This window comes from Toxotes jaculatrix, chromosome 15 (assembly GCF_017976425.1).
Source record: "Toxotes jaculatrix isolate fToxJac2 chromosome 15, fToxJac2.pri, whole genome shotgun sequence".
Lineage (NCBI taxonomy): Eukaryota > Metazoa > Chordata > Actinopteri > Toxotidae > Toxotes > Toxotes jaculatrix.
In genome coordinates, this window is record NC_054408.1 from 25,969,948 (window position 1) to 25,975,143 (window position 5,196).

A 5,196-nucleotide genomic window follows, 5' to 3' on the forward strand; every position below is an offset into this window, starting at 1 on the left:
ATGCCTTTAAGTTCCCAGGGTCAGCAGCATCTCTTATAAAGTTAACTGAAAATTTAAATAAATATATAGCTTCCTGAAGTTTTATAAAGTAAATAAAATAAAGTTAAATAAAATTTGCACAGAAATGTGACTCTCAAATCAATTAGAAGTTGTTCAGTGTGCTCTCCAGTGAGATGGCTTCTCTTGCTCTCATAAATTGCAGAGACTTCATCGAAGACGCGCTGACTTGGGACTGATGAGGGTGGTGCACAAAGAAACTTTCTTGCTTGTTTTGCAAGTCTGTTCACTTTAACAATCAGTGTTTATCATAGGAACAGACAGCTGCCACTAACGATGGCAGGAATGACTTCCTGTACCGTTCCTTAGAGCACCGTGGTTGCAGAAGTCTGTTGCTGGAGCTGCTTCCCAGATTGTTCACAGTTTCATGGCGCGGGTGGGAGGGACTGTCCATGATTGTCCTCAGCTTTGACAGCACTCTGTCCCTCGCCACCTCCTCCAGGTTGGCAAGTATAAAGCCAACAACAGACCCTGCCTTTTTAATGAGTTTATCCAGTCTGTTGGCATCCTTTGCCAGCACCCCAGCACACCACAGCAAAGAAGATGGTGCTCGCCATTACAGACTGGTAGAACATGTGGAGCATCCTGCTGCAAACACTGAAGGACCTGAGTCTTCTCAGGAAGTAAAGTCTACTCATGGCCTTCCTGTAGACAGCATCAGTGTTAGTGGACCACTCCAGTTTGTTGTCCAGGTGAACACCAAGGAACTTATAGGAAGTCACTATTCCTACCTCTTTCCCACTAATACAGACAGGAGAGGGCGGGGACTGACTCCTACTGAAGTCCACCACCATCTCCTTTGTCTTGGCCACGTTCAGCTGCAGGTGATTCTCCCCACACCACCTGACAAAACTCTCCACAAGGCCCCTGTACTCATCCTCCCGTCCTCTCTCCACACACCCGACTATGGCTGTGTCATCCGAGTACTTCTGGAGGTGACATGACTCAGAAGAGTACTGGAAGTCAGCTGTGTAGGTGGTAAATAGAAAGGGAGACAGCACAGTTCCTTGAGGAGCCCCTGTGTTGCTCGTCAGGAGGTCAGACTCACAGCTCTGCAGCCTCACAAACCGTGGTCAACCTGTCAGGTAGTCCTCAATCCATGAGACAAGGGGAGCCTCCACTTGCATTTTCTCTAATTTAGCACTCAACAGTCTCGGCTGGATGGTGTTGAATGCAGAAGAGAAATCGAAGAAAATGACCCGTACTGTGGTGTTCAGTCTGTCCAGGGAAGAGTAAGCCCTCTGCAGCAGGTATATTACTGCATCATCAACTCCCACCTTGGGCTGATATGCAAACTGCAGTGGGTCTTGGTATGGGCTCACCAGGGGTCTGAGGTGTGACAGCACCAGCCGCTCCATGACCTTCATAGCATGAGAGGTCAGTGCAATAGGCCTGAAGTCATTCGGTGCCACAGGGTGGTTCTTCTTTGGCACCGGGACCAGGCAGGATGTTTTCCACAGCACTGGAATCCTCTGCAGGTGAAGACTCTGATTGAAAAGGTGCTGCAGTACTCCACACAGCTGGCTGGAGCAGTTCTTCAGCACCCGTGGGCTGATGCCATCAGGTCCAGCAGCCTTTCCCTGGTTGAGCCTCTCCAACTGTCCGAGTTGTCCGTGCAGAATTTGATGTACTCATAAACACAGTCAGTTAGTCCATCCAGGTTGTCACCATGTGGTTCATACAGAGCAGGCCAGTCGGTGGTTTCCAGAGCGGCACGCAGGCCGTCCATGGCACCATCAGACCATTTCCTAACAGTCCTCACAGTGACTGGCTGCTGCTGAACCACAGGTGTGTATGATGGGGAGAGCAGGACAAGATTGTGGTCAGACTTGCCCAGTGGAGGGAGTGCAATGGAGGTGTATGCGTTGGTGACATTAGCATACAGTAAATCCAAAGTCTTATTGTCTCTTGTTGTGCACTGGACATACTGATGGAATGTGGGAAGAGTAGAGGAGAGACAGGCATGGTTAAAGTTCCCTGTGATGAAGATGAAGGCACCGAGATGTTTAGTCTGCAGGTCGGCAGTTACAGAGTGGATGACGTCACAGGCTGCATCTGCTTTACCGGTCGGAGGGATGTAGACGGTGATGGCGATAACGTTTGTAAACTCCCATGGCAAATAATATGGACAAAGTCCGACAGCAATAAGTTCCACGTCTGGACTGCAGACGCGCCCCTCTATGTGGATATGCTCCGGTTTACACCACCTGTTGTTGATGAGCACGGCGACCCCCCCTCCTTTCTTCTTACTGGCCGCAGTGGTGTCCCGGTCCGCTCGCACTGTGTGGAATCCAGCGATCGTAACATTTTAATCCAGTATCAGTCCGTGCAGCCACGTTTCCGTGAAGCACATGATGCTGGCCTCTCTGTATTGCTGCTGGGTCCGTGTGAGCTCCTCCAGCTCGTCCATTTTGTTTGCCAGTGACCTGACGTTCCCTGTGACGATTGCGGGGACACAGGGTTTAAAACGCCGCTTCCTCAGCCGTCTTCTCACTCCTGCCCTGCATCCTCGTCGTCTCCTCCTCAGTTCCTCTGGGATTTGGGGCTTCTCTCTGGCCACAAAGGATGGCGGCCTCAGAGCCAGCAGCTGATGCTACAAGCTGCCATCTGAGACAGCGCCATCTTGGAACGTAGTCATGAGTTGTAGAGTTTCTCATGTGGCTTCCACACAAACACATAGGCTACTATTCTCTACAATAACAGATATTCTCCCCATTGCGGCAGTCTGCTGAGCATTTAGAGCCAGAGGAGGAGAACGCAGATTGGTGGGCTAATGTTATGCTAAAAGCTAATCAGCCTTCACCTCAAAGTGCTTCACTGCAATAGAACTGGACTGAAGCGAGTTCATTAGGTTTTTACTCTCTCTCTCACTCACACACACACTTCTACTATCACGGACTATTTCCATATCGATACTATCAGCAACCTTGTTTCCAATGAATAACAGACATGTCTGGAGGGACTGCAAGCGAGCAGAGCTGCCGCTCTGTTTATATAACATTATTGGGCTCACAGTAACGTTACTAGTAGTTGTGAATTGTAGAGGACTGGGACGTACAGAGAGTCTGCTGCCTTAACTTACCTTCGAAACATATATCTGCTCTCTGGAGCTTCTCCACTCAGCAAACCTTTTTCTCCTCTCCGCCGTGTGTGTGCACTGTTAGAACATAGTTTGAGCTGAAATGAAAGGTGTGCATGAAATGTGCTGCTTCTGTCACAATAAGACTTTTTCCAGCATGGAAACACCCATTTAAATTAGAAGAAGCATTTTGCAGAGTTTTCCAGTGTGTTTCTGTGATCTGCAGTATGTGGCATTTTCAGGTTAGACGTGAAAAGGACGCTCATATGGGCTGGAAACGGTAAAACTGTACACTGTAAAAAAAAAAAAAACAGTACGTAGAAATTACGGTAAAAAACTGTCAAATAGCAACGGTCAGGAATAGTATATCACCGTAGTGAACACATTGAATTACTGTAAATCAAGAAACAATGCACAACTTTAATTTTTATGGTTAGAATATGTACAAAACACAGAATTCATCTGTGAAAAGAAATAAAATGGTTAAATTCATGGGAAAATACCGTTAAATCACAAAAGAATAATAACCCTAAAATTAATAGCATTATTCTGTGTAAATTAAAGATTTTGTTGATTTGTACTTAGTGTAGTTACCATATAAACCTCTTAAACATTCTGCAAAATTATACCTTCATTTCTACAGGAAGAATATGTTAAAAAATATGGTATGTTTGTAAAGTAATATTGTATAAATATAAAGTATAATATAAAGTAATAGGCTTCTACGTGTCCAAATGTGGGCAGTCTGTGAAACAGGGACACACAAACTTTTAGTATACATGTGTAGGGTGACCAGATCCCAATTCACCAGATGTGGGACAAAGACTACGTTTGCGTGGGACAATGTGGGACAATGTGGGATACCACTGCATCAAGGTAGTCTAAAAGAACTTCTGAAAAAAAATAAACATTTCTATTCTGCTCCATCAAAAGTCTTTCAGCTCTCTTTATCACAGCAACAATTGCAGGTAGGCCGGGCCCACACAGACAATGCACTTTCAGCTTCCATCCATGTCCGACGCTGCATGCCGTTTTGACCTGACTTGCGACCGTGACCCGCGTCCCAGTTTGATTGACATGATCAAACAGCCCGCCCCGCCCCCTATTTGATAAATGCCAGATTATAAAACACGCATTTCAAAAATGGAGTCTGACTGTCAATAACAATGCGGGACAACGTCTAAATTTGCGGGACGTGTGAAAAGTAACGGAAATGCGTGACTGTCCCGCACAAAGCGGGACATCTGGTCACCCTAGCAGTACCTGGCACTTTCAGGGCAAACGTTGTGAAAAACTCTCTCATATGGGCTGGATGCGCTAAAACTGTAATGTTTGAGCTGAAATGACAGCTTTGCATCAAATGTGCTGCCGGCGTCAAAATAAGACTTTTTCCAGCATGGAAACACTATTTTACATTAGAAGAAGCATTTTGCAGAGTTTTCCCGTGTGTTTCTGTCATCTGCAGTACCTGGCACTTTCAGGGCAAACGTTGTGAAAAAAACTCTCATATGGGCTGGAAGCGCTAAAACTGTAATGTTTGAGCTGAAATGACAGCTTTGCATCAAAGGTGCTGCCGGCGTCAAAATAAGACTTTTTCCAGCATGGAAACACTATTTTACATTAGAAGCAACGGTCAAATTTGACCGTTCCTCCCAATATGAGAGTGTTTTTCACAACGTTTGTCCTGAAAGTGCCAGGTACTGCAGATGACAGAAACACACGGGAAAACTCTGCAAAATGCTTCTTTTAATGTAAAATAGTGTTTCCATGCTGGAAAAAGTCTTATTTTGACGCCGGCAACATATTTTAGACACACCGTTCATTTCAGCTCAAACGGTCAAATTTGACCGTTCCTCCCAATATGAGAGTGTTTTTCACAACGTTTGCCCTGAAAGTGCCAGGTACTGCAGATGACAGAAACACACGGGAAAACTCTGCAAAATGCTTCTTCTAATGTAAAATAGTGTTTCCATGCTGGAAAAAGTCTTATTTTGACGCCGGCAGCACATCTGATGCAAAGCTGTCATTTCAGCTCAAACATTACAGTTTTAGCGCTTCCA